Below are 12,765 nucleotides of genomic sequence, written 5' to 3' on the forward strand. Positions count from 1 at the left end.
CCTACTCTAGCATGTTCCAGATTTTTTTATGCTTGAAATGGAATTTTCACCATAAATTATAAAAAATCTAATTAAATTGCTTTAATACATAACATTAGAATAAAAAATAATACAGCACAAATCTTCTTCACAAAGTCAGAATCTGGAGGCAATATTTTGCAGACAATTCAGATTCCTAGCTATATTTCTGACACTTTGCTACTCCTTTTATTGTTCAAATCACCAGACATGCAAAGTACCAAGTGAGGCACAAACTAGCGGGTCAAGGAAGAGGATGGACACTGGCTAAAATACCTACAATATCCCCATAAGCTAGCCCAAATTTCCACTTTATTGTTTGATATAATTTTGAGCCCTTTCAACATCATGGTACTATTCCACAAAATCTGCTTATAACTCTTGAGCCACAGGTTCTCTATTTATATGAAGATCTTAGGTTAACTTTGGAGGTAGCATTGTGCCAGGAAACCACCTGGCACACACAAACCACCACCAGGACCTGGTTGCCATCTCCCCTCAACCTGATGGAAATAGATGGGAAGCCTGAGCTAAAGAGTTTTGGAAAGGGTAGTGCCTCCAAATCAATGAACTTGTTTCCAGTTCAGTCATCCACATCCAAGACTTTCCACAGGCATCACTGAAGGGAGCAATCACTGTGGAAAGGGGATCCACTTTCCTTATTGCCATTAGCACCAACTTCTGACCAGCCAGCACCAAAAATCAAATAGGCACAGGAGCCCTGAGAAAGGCAGCACACTTCAGAAGGTCGAGATCCTTTCCACACGAGTGTAATGCTCTTGCTCTTTCAGAGACCTGCATGATTTCTCTGACTTTCTGGACTGGGGCTCCAACAAGGGAGAAGACCAGGGTGTACTCCATCCAGTGTCTGCTTTACCATTTATTTTCAGCTTCTTTCAGCTTCCTGAAGGGAAAGAGGTGATCATTCTCCACAAATCCTCACTGGCCTTTGGAACTGCGGAAAGGACCTTTCTGCAGCAACAGTTGATTATCTCTGCTCCTTCAGGAGATCAATAACTCTCCAGTAGATGGCACACGTTGTCTTTCACTGGAGACCATCTCTTTGTTTTGTTATTTTTTTCAGTCATGGATGACTCTTCATGACCCCATTTGGGGTTTTCTTGGCAAGGACACTCAAGGGCTTTGCCATATCTTTCTCCAGGTCATTTTACAAATGAGAAAACTGAGAAAAATAGACTTAATTGACTTGCCCAGAGTCACACAGCTAGGAAGTGACAGTGAGACTGGATTTGAACTTGAGAAGAGTCTTCCTAACTTGAGACTAGGTACTGTATCCACCATGGCACCCATCTCTTTAGCAACTGGCAGATGTAGGTCCCCTCACCTGGGTGGATGTGCTACAACAACAACAACAACAAAAAAATTAGGGTATGTTTGTTTCTCCATTTTGAAACCTATTTGTTCACTTGAGTCTTATACCTTGCCTTTGTGTTCCAAGCTTCTCTCAGGGTGCTATGGGGATGTTTCCTTTTGGCATCATTCCAATAAGTGTCTATTTTTTTTATCCTGTAAACCTTAAAATTTCTTAGACTTATGAATGTTGGAAATTTCACCATTGGGAAATTTAATACTGGAAAAAATTTCCTACTGATAGTAAGAACTCTATTGGAATGTGAAACCCCTTGGCATGGGAGGATCTTTCTCCTCCCTACTTAAGACTACTTTAAGACAGAAACCTTTTGCTAAACAATGGAAAGGGCTTTGACCTATGCTTAAGCATAGAACAGGAAGTTCTTTGAGTCATGATTGATTTTAGAATTAATACAATAGAGATACTTGGAATACAATCTCCACCCTACTTAGAGTAACAGGATTTAGGAAGGGCTGCAGCAAAGATCAAGATTTAATTATTTGAGAATATGACCTTCAACAGACATGTGCAAAGCCACAGACCTCTGGGCGGTCCTGGGTTAAACTAGAGCCACCATGGGCACAGGGGAGACATCGACAGTGATTGGTAGATGTGAGAACTGAGGGGAGGGAACTAGAGATTGTTTCCTTAAAGATAGCTGGGTCTGAGGTACCAGGAGGAGAGTTTTTTGCTCTGAGAGGTTTTGCTCTGAGAGTTTTTTTGCTCTGAGAGGAGGAGATTTTGCTCTGAAGGAGGCCAAGAGGAGAGAGGTCCTGGAAACATTTCTTGAAAGGAGGCTCTCTTGAAGGTGGAGCCTGAGGTTGGCATGAGAAGCCTTACCTAGAGAGATCTTGGGTGAGTGAACAACTGACTGATTTATTCATTCTTATTCCTTTCTTACTTTCTCTCTTTTTCTATTGATTAATCAGTGTATTATAAATTAAATTTCTCTATAAAACCCAGTTGGCTTGGGCATATTCATAAATTGGGAATATATTCCCTGGTAACCATCTTATATTTATATAAAACCAAGACACAGTAGAAACATATTTCAGTGGTCATAATTGTTATATATTTCCCTTGCTCCCAAAACATTTTAATTATCACAAAATGAAGAAATCAAAACTATCTGAAGTTATATGAAAAAATGCTCGAAGTCACTACTGATAAGAAAAATGAAAATTAAATTAACTTTGTAATACATCAATCAAATTGACTGATATTACAGAAAAGAAAAATGACAAATGTTGGAGGGGATGTGGGAAAATTGGGACATTAATGTATAGTTGGTAGAGTCCTAAACTGATCCAACTATTCTGGAGAACAATTTGGAACTGTGCTGAAAGGATTATAAAATCAATTCATAGCCTTTGACCCATAAATATCACTGCAAGGCCAGTGTCTCAAAGAGATTTTAAAAAAAGGAAACCTACACATAAAAAAATGTTTATAGCAGATTTTTTTGTAGTGACAAAGAATTGGAAATTGAGGGGATTCCGTCAATTGCGAATGGCTGAACCAGATGTGATACATAATTTCTAGTATATCTGTATCTATATATGTCTATCTATGGAGTGCTATTGTGCTATAAGAAATGATGAACAGTATAATTTCAGAAAAACCTGAGCATATTTACATGAACTGATGCAAAGTGAAGTGATCAGAGTCACATAGTCACAGCCATATTATTTACTAAACAAGTATGAATGATTTAGCTATTTTTAGCAATACAGTTATCCTAGACAATTCCAAAGGACTCATATTGAAAAATACTGTCTACCTATCCACTGAATGTAGATGGAAGCAGATTATTTTTCACTTTATTTTCTTCATAGGATTTAAAAAATATGTCTTCTTCCCTAAATGGCCAATATTGAAATATGTTTTGCATGGTTGCACATGTATAACCTATATCAAATTGTTTACCATTCCAGAATGAATGAAAGGCATGAAGATTGGATTTGGCTCTCCCCTGATTGTAACAATTAAGGTACTTAGCTCTTCCTTGATTGTGAAGATTAAATTGTAATCTCCTGTTTATTTTTAGATTTTAATCCTCAAAAATGTAAGCACGGTACTTTAAGTTGAGTATGGAGGTCTACCCATTTTGGATTTTAACCACAAAAAGCTGTGAACACCCATTTCATACATTGAGTGGGAGGTCTGTGACCCTCGTGTGAAAAAGTGGGTAGTCCTGGAGTGGACCGTTGGCTCTGATTGGTAGATGTAAAATTTAGGGGAAGTGACACAAGAGAAAAAGGTCTTTAAAAGTGGAAACAGACATGCAAACAGACACACTTGGAGTGAAGAGAGATACTTAGAATGAAGAGAGTCACTTGGAGTGAAGATATTCTTGGAGTGAAGAGAGAAACTTGGAGTGAAGAGAGTCACTTGGAGTAAAGAGAGACTTGGAGTGAAGAGGGACACTTGGAGTTTGAAAGAGACACACTTGCAGTGGAGCCTGCTGGAGTCGAGGCTGATAAAGAATCTGCTGATTGAACTGACATGTGGTGCTGACTTCCTTGGCCATCTGGAGGTGTCAGCCTCTGGGAAAAGGCACACTGTCTTGAGACTCCTTTCCCCTGGCTGGGGCCTTAGAATTGCTACTTGGCTCAGAGGAAGCCAGAGCTCTCTCTCTCTCTCCCCTTTTCTTCTCTTTTTCTCTTCCCTCTATTGTAAAATAAACTACCATAAATTCCATTTGACTTTAGTAATTTATTTTTGGGATTTAGAAATTAAATCCCTGGTGACCAATTAAATATTCAGTCCACCCATAAAATTAACAAAGAAGGAGGGAGATAGGGAACTTGGAACTCAAAATTTTAGAAAACAAATATTGAAATTTACTTTTACATGAAATTGGGAAAAAGTAAAATATTATTAAAAAGAAAAGAAAAGGGGGCAGCTGGGTAGCTCAGTGGATTGAGAGCCAGAACTAGAGATGGGAGGTCCTAGGTTCAAATCTGGCCTCAGATACTTCCCAGCTGTGTGACCCTGGGCAAGTCACTTGACCTCCATTGCCTAGCCCTTACCACTCTTCTGCCTTGGAGCCAATACACAGTATTGACTCCAAGATGGAAGGTAAGGGTTTAATTAAAAAATTAAAATTAAAAAAATTAAAAAAAAAGAAAAGAAAAGAAAACCTGTTCTGAGAGGGAGGAAAAGTGGTGATAGGTCAGGCAGCTAAATACCTTTCCTTTAGAGATGTTAGAACAGAAATGCGTACATTTGCACTTTTTATATTTTGCATTTTCTTACCTATTTACATATTATTTCTCCCTAAGACTGTAAGCACCTTGAAGACCAGGACTGTTTAATTTTTGTTCCCCAGTGACTAACAGAGCCTGGCATGTAGTAAGCATTCAGTAGTATTTCTTCTTGCTAGAAAGACCTTCATGGACTGATGCAGAGTGAAATAAGCAGAACCAGGAAAACATTGTACACAGTAACAGAAATATTTTGGAATGATCAACTGTGATAGTTAGCTATTATTATCATCAATGCAATGATCCAGGACAATCCTGAAGGACTTATGACAAAGAATGCTATCCACTTACAGAGAAAGAACCGTTGGAGTCAGAATGCAGATGAAAGCATACAATATTTCAATTGTTGATTTGGGCTTATGTTTTGGGTTTTGGTTTTATAAAATTACTCACAAAAAATGAACAATATGGAAATATGTTTGTATGATAATATGTGTATAATCCAGAAAAAAATAGTATCTCTTCTTCACTAGCTTCTCATACAGAGATTCTTAATCTAGGATACTGCAACAGATTTCAGGGGGTTCATTAACTTGGATGATGGAGGAAAATTATACCTTTATTTTTTACTAATTTTAAGAAAATTTTAGCATTTCATTCAGTTATGAATTAAAAACAAAATAAAACACCATTATTTTGAGGAGTCCTAGACTTCATCGAACAGCCAAAGGGATCTAAAACAGAAAAAAGGATTAAAGACCTTTGTTCTAGTGTAGAACTAAGTTGGGGCTGTGTATCAGCCATGAGCATCAGGGATGTCACTCATGCCTATTGGAACAAGAGCAAGTATTTCACCCAAACTGGCACTGTCTTCAGTGCCACAGTATCCTGGTTAGACCTGCCCAGCCCCTGTGTAAATACTAGTGCTTATAGTTGAAAGAGAAAATAAGAGAGACTCTGAAAAAGTTGTGGCTATTCTACTGTGGCCATCTGTGTTTCTCCCTTCCTGTGTTCTCATGGGTAGCCTTGGTTACTGTACCATCAGGGAAGGCAGTAAGTCACACACTTATGTGGCTTGTCTATGTTTACCTTGGGGTTTTCTGCTATAGATGATTAAGTCCTGTGCTGTGTGGAACCCTAGATGTGTTCAGGAGGGGGTCTGAGTAGTGGTATGTGTTTTAGAGATTCATGGAAATGTATGGAGCTGAGTTCAATTACCTATCAGCACAGGGCAAGGCTGTCTGGAGGTGGATCTCTGTTATGGGCTATGATAGTGCTTACAGATTTCCCTGCCCGGGGACCTGGGTTCAAATATGAACTCAGATACTTCTTGGTTGCACGATCCTGGACTAGTCAGTTAATCCTGTTTTTCCTAGCCCTTGCCCTTCTATCTTAGAGTTGGTATTAAGATAGAAAGTCAAGGTTTTAAAAGGGGGAAAAAAAGAATTCTCTGCCTTCATACAAGTGTGCAAGTGTGCCAACAGATCTCCTTCCCCCAGATGTTCTCCTCTCCCTCTCCCTTGATTTTAGGACAGGTCAGATCTATTATTCCATGCTCCCAGCTCTCCTTCAACTCCATCTCATTAACCCAAACTTTGCCTTTCCTTTTTTCAGCCTACAGGATCCAAGATACATATTTTAGGTATTTAAAAAAAAATGTCTGAATGTGGGATACCTGGGTGGCTCAGTGGATTGAGAGCCAGGCCTAGAGATGGGAAGTCCTAAGTTCAAATCTGGCCTCAGATTTCCTAGCTGTGTGACCCTGGGCAAGTCACTTAACCCCCATTGCCTAGCCCTTACCACTCTTCTGCCTTAGAACCAATACACAGCATTGATTCTAAGATGGAAGGTAAGGGTTAAAAAAATAAAATAAAATGTTTGAATGCCCCTCAGTGCTTACTCTATATTCCAATTGATTCCTCTACTTCAAGGATTCCTTCCTCTTGAGTTTTTGGTCACAGCTTTGCAACCCCTCTGATCCCTTCCTGATCCCCTTTATAGTTGTGAAACCAGAATCAACCCATTACTTCCATTGCTACTGAAAAGGGTCTGTCAATCTTTTCCCTTATTGTTACCTTCTCAGCAATTAACTAAGCCAAAACTGCCTCCTCCTTTAAGAATGTACATTCCTTGAGAAAAGTGATTGTCTTTGCTTTTTTCTTTTTGTATCTCCAGCACTTAGTTGAGACTTTGGCAGATAATAAATGCTTAATTTATTATAGAATATTATATGTTATAAAATATTCATTCCTTCATTCCTTCATTCATTCATTCATCATCCCACCTCCTTACTGTCCCTGCCTATCAAAGTTCTACCCATGTTTTATACTTTAGCTCGAGTCCCACCTCCTTCACCTATGCCTTATATGGTCACTCTAGGACACATAGAATTTCTGTTCCAGCACTGGCTAGCTATATGACCATAGACAAGCCACTTAAAAAATGTGTGGTTTAATTTTCTTGTCTCTGAAATGGGTATGATATTTGGACCACTGAGCTTACAGGGTCAATCTGCCAAAAAATGTTTTGTAAACCTCAATGTCCTATAGAAATATCAATTACTATTAATATCATCTCGCTTTCAACTTTTTTAAACCTTTACCTTCCATCTTAGAATCAATACTGCATATTGGTTCCAAGGCAGAAGAATGTTAAGGGCTAGGCAATGGGGGTTAAGTGACTTGCCCAGAGTCACACAGATAGAAGTGTCTGAGGCCAGATTTGAACCCAGGATCTCTCTTCTCTAGACCTGGCCTTCAATCCACTGAGCCCACCTAGCCACTCCCATCCTCAGCTTTTTTGATTGAGATTGAGATAAAATTATCCTGGGAAAAGTCACTATCCTGTAGTTTTTTTAAAAAATATTTTTAATATTCTGTAGGAAATTGAATAGGTAGATAAAATCATAGCACTAGGGATATAAAGACAACAATTAAGCAACCTCTTTAACAGTTTCAAGGCTAGATAATTGTAAGAGGAGTGAAAGTTAGTACTAATAATTCAGATGACCCTCAAGCTGAACCTTCAAGAAAAATAAGGATTCTGAGATGCAGAGATGACAAACGAGTATATTTCAGAAACAGAGGGGAAAACCTAAATAAATGCATGGAAGCAAGAGACATAATGTTCATATTTCAGAGACCAGCTAGTAGTCTGGTTTGACTGGAATTTAATGTAATTCAAATTCAAAGTCTTTCCCCATGTATACAAATAATTTCAAGTCAGAACATGCCATATTATATAGTGTATATAAAATATAATAATATAAAAATAGCTGTTTGGCTTTATTGCTTAAGATAGAATCTTACTTTTATATCAACTGTACTCTATATTTTTATCTTCTATCTTTAAAATGAGAGAAACTCTAGTCTCTTTAGGTCATTTATCATACCTGATAGATGTTTATAAATGTTCTTTGAGGTTCATAGACTAATGAATTAAGTCTTGGAGGGGTGAAAAAAGGGGTAAAAAAAAAGCCTTCCAAAGGGCTTTAAAAAATTTACTTCCCAGCTGTGTGACCCTGGGCAAATCACTTGACCCCCATTGCCTAGCCCTTACCACTCTTCTGCCTTGGTGCCAATACACAGTATTGACTCCAAGACGGAAGGTAAGGGTTTAAAAAAAAAAATTTCCTACCTTTTGACCCAGCCATAGTACTGTTGAGTTTGTGCCCCCAGAGGAATAAGAAGGAAAAAGACTTGTACAAAAATATTCATAGCTGTGCTCTTTGTGGAGGCAAAAAATTGGAAAATGAGGGGATGCCCTTCAATTGAGGAATGGCTGAATAAATTGTGGTATATGATGGTGATGGAATATTATTGTGCTGAAAGGAATAATGAAGTGGAGGAATTCCATGTGAACTGGAATGACCTCCAGGGAGTGATGCAGAGTGAAAGGAGCAGATCCAGGAGAACATTGTACACAGAGACTGATACACTGTGGTACAATCAAATGTAATGGTCTTCTCTACTAGCAGCAGTGCAATGACCCAGGACAATTCTGAGGGACTTATGAGAAAGAACACTATCCACATCCAGAGGAAGAACTGTGGGAGTAGAAAAACAGAAGAAAAATAACTGCCTGATCACATGGGTCAATGGGGATATAATTGGGGATGTTGACTCTAAATGATCACCCTAGTGCAAATATCAATAATGTGGAAATAGGTCTTGATCAATAACACATGTAAAACCCAGTGGAATTGTGCTTCAGCTATGGGAAGGGTTGGTGGGAGGGGAGGGAAAGAACATGAATCATGTAACCATGGGAAAATATTCTAAATTAATTAATTAAATAAAAAATTTCAATTAAAAATAAAAAGAGGGCCTCATCTAATACCATTTGTCTTTTTCATTGGCAGCTAATTGGCATAATGGATAGAGTACTAGACTGGGAATCAGTAAGACAAGTTCAAACATTGCTTCAGACCCTAACTAGAAGGATAAGTCACAGCCTCTCTCTGCCTCAATTTCCTCATCTGTTAAATAGGGATAACAATAATAATGACAATAATAATAATAATAATAATAATAATAATAATAATATATGCCTCCTCCCAGGATTGTTGTAAGAATCTAATCAAATTATGTAGACAAAATGCTTTGCAAATCTCAAAGCACTAGTATTTAAAGCTAGCTGTTATTATTGTTGGCAAAGTTCATCCAAATGAAGTGTCAGACTAACACGAGAACTTGACTTCCTGTCTTCTATTCTCTCTGCACAAATATATTTCTGAAATTCCAAGTTTGGGAGGTTTGTTTTTAGAAGAATAGATTGAAACAAGGTGACTTTGGGTGTGTAGTTTTTGTTTACTTTTGGATCTTTTTCGGTAAAGAATCTTCAATTCATATTTATTCAACGATGCTTATATTTACATGGCTGGGGAATGGTAGAGGAAAATTTTGCTTGCAGATTTCCTTGCTAATTTATGTTTTCTCCATCATACATTGATCCCCTTCCACATTCCTTCTTATGCATGGCCCAAACTCTTCTCATGATATAACAGTGATATTATATTGTCCCCCATGGCAGGAAGTGACACAAAACTTTTTTCCCATATTCACTTGGTGATTTCATCAGTTACCATGGGTTTAATTAATGATCATTTCTGCACAGATGATTTCCAGATCTAAATGACTACTCTTAATTTCTCTCCTGAACTCACTGAATTCCCATATTGCCAATGATCTTTTAGACATCTCAAACTGGATGTCTGGTAGGAGTTTCAAAGTCAACATGTCTAAAATAGAACTTCATTTATTATCTCACACTCTTCCCTCTCCCAAACTTTCCTATTACTATCTAGGGCACCATAATCTTCTCTGTCTTCTTCGCTCTCAAACTTGGTTTCCTCCTGGACTGCTCGCTTTCACTTGTTCCCTATATTGCGACATCTTTTGACTTCTGCCTTTACAACATCGCCTTTATGTCTCTCCTCTTGTAAGAGAGAAGTTGCAAAAGAAGAAAAAATCAGATTCAGTAAGGCAAAGGAACAACCCAAGCAGGGGAAGGGCAAGGAAGACTCAAGATTCCAGGAAGGAACTGAGGAGCTGAGAGTATTCAAAACTGTCAAGCACTTCTGATCAACTCTCTCCTGGAGTGGAGGGTCTGAGAGGAGGACCTCTGAGATGGAGGATCCCTCTGGAAATTGACTACCTTCTAGTGAACCCCCAAATCTCTCTGGTTACAACTGAAGACAAAAGTAGATTGGGACTTTATAGAAAGCCTCTGAGAAATATCTTCTGAGAAGATTTCTCTTTCCCCAAAGTGTCCTGAACTTCAACTCATAGACAAATTAGCTTAGGAGGAAGGACAGATCCAACAACTGACCAAAGGATGGTCATACAGACAGCCTGAACCCCTCAGGATTTGGGGGGAGGTCAGTTGCTAATATATAGAGATTCCTATCTCCCACTTTCCTCAACCAAACACCCTCATCATTCCTTCCCTGTGTGTCCTCAAGAATAAAGTGTTAGCCTTTAGATCAGGTCTGCCTGCTTTCTGATATCAAAGAAGAATGAAGATTTGGGGGGAATCATACCATTCCCCAAAAGGGAGACTAGTTAAAGACCATGGGTAAGGAGTAAACTAGGTCTCAAAGGGAAAGGTGGTATTTGGGATATTGGGAGGATCCTCTCAGCAACAGCTAAGATCAAGAAGGGAGGCTGTGGGTCATTTCTCAAAGACTTTCTCTTCCAGTCCTTAACCTGCACTGCCCAAACCCAATCTCTGAGGAGGCATATTCTGTTCCTCAGGAAGACAAATAGTGCTATCTTCCCCAAGGGGAAGAGAGGGGAGGATCAATTTCTTCTCTCTTTCCATTTCTTCAGTTCTCTCACCCTCTCTCTCCAGTTCCCCAGGGTGTGAGTGTGTGACCTCCTTCTGGTTATATATTACACACTCACATAGCCACCAAGCCACCATCTGCCTAGAGTATGACATTAACTATTTTTTTCCCTCAACTCAAGTCTTTCCCTACTCCAATCTGTCTTCTACTCAAGCTGCCAAAGTGATGTTCCTAAAGTGTTAAGTCTGATCAGGTCACTCCCCTATATAATAAACTCCAGTGTCATTTAGTCCTCTGTCATTTAAAGTACTCCTTCTGCCTTTCTTTTGTCTTTCTTATTCTTTCCAGACACACACAGTTAGCTATGTTGTCTTAGGTGCTGTTCCTAGAACATGACATTCCATTTCATGACTCTGCCTTGATGCTGTCCCTCATGCCTGAAAAGCTCTCCTTCCTTACCTCTAACTCTCAGCTTCTTGAAATTAAGTGACTTGCCCAGGGTTATACATTTAGGAAGTGTCTGAGGTCAGATTTGAACCAAGGTCCTCTCAATTACAGACCTGGCATTCTATCCACTATGCTACCTATCTGCCCTCCTTCCTTTAAGATTCAGATAAAATCCTACCTTCTGTAGGAACTCTTTCCGAGTTTCTTATGATGCTCATGCCTTCCCTTGGAGAGTAACTTCAGTTTATACTGTATATAGTTTGTGAGTGTATAGCTATTTACATGTAGTTTCTCCACTAGAATGTAAGGTCTTCAAGGGCAGGAATAATGTTTTTGCCTTTCTTTCTATGTTTATCGATTCCTGATTGCTTAGCTCAGTGCTTTGCACAAAGTAAGGAAATAGCAAATATTTGTTGATTAACTGACTATGGCTATGGTGGTGACATAGGTTCCTAATCTTCCTTCAGAGTTCACAACAGCAGGAGAAGAACTGAAAAGTAGTTACTTAGATTTGGTCTTTTAGCACTAATCTACATTGAGAATTGTCTCAGCTCTTTCTGAGCTATTGTAAGAAGTAGGGAAAAGAGAGGCTGGGAATATGGGGATTCCATACAAGGTGACTCAGGGCATGCATTATTGTGGCCAGTTTTATGACACTTGGCATTCCAAGTACCAAGCATAATGTCCATAATTTAAATTTATTGTTTTGTTTTAAATTTGGAAAAATGTATTTAATTAATTAATTTAGAATATTTTCCCATGGTTATAAGATTCATGTTCTTTCCCTCCCCTCCCAAATTCCCCTCCCATAGCTAATATGCAATTCCACTGGATTTTACATGTGTCATTGATCAAGATCTATGTCCATGTTATTGAGTCTGTAAAATGGAGATTTGAACCCTGGACTTCAATCCCCAGAAGCCCTTGGTACTTCCCAGAATTCCCTATAATCTCACCTGACTTCTCACCTGAGTACGAAAACACAATTTAGTATTTAAAGGGCTCTCTGCCTCCCAAACAGTTTCTTCTTCGGTTTCTAAGCACATACTTGGCATGTAGGATGTAGTAAGTGAAATGTGAATGGGCTAATCAGCCTTAGGCACATGCTTTTCTTATGTTGTATTTCTTTATCCTTGATTTCTAATAATCTTTAATAAACCTCATAAAAATATAATACTTTTAGTAGAGAAACTAATTTAATTTTTACAATACATAGTATTAATTTAATATACATTTTAATTGGCTTGCAAAGTTCTTCCTCCTCCTCCTTTTTTTTCTTTTTCCTTATTTTCTTCTTCCTCACTATTGGAAAAATGGTCCAGTGTTTCTTAACTAGGTACCAAGAACAAGAAATTACTTACTATATTGAGTTGTTGTCTTTGGGTCTTAAAAAAAGATGTTAGTGATTTGACACCTTTGGCTTATTATGTCACACC

This window comes from Monodelphis domestica, chromosome 7 (assembly GCF_027887165.1).
Source record: "Monodelphis domestica isolate mMonDom1 chromosome 7, mMonDom1.pri, whole genome shotgun sequence".
Classification (NCBI taxonomy): Eukaryota; Metazoa; Chordata; class Mammalia; order Didelphimorphia; family Didelphidae; genus Monodelphis; species Monodelphis domestica.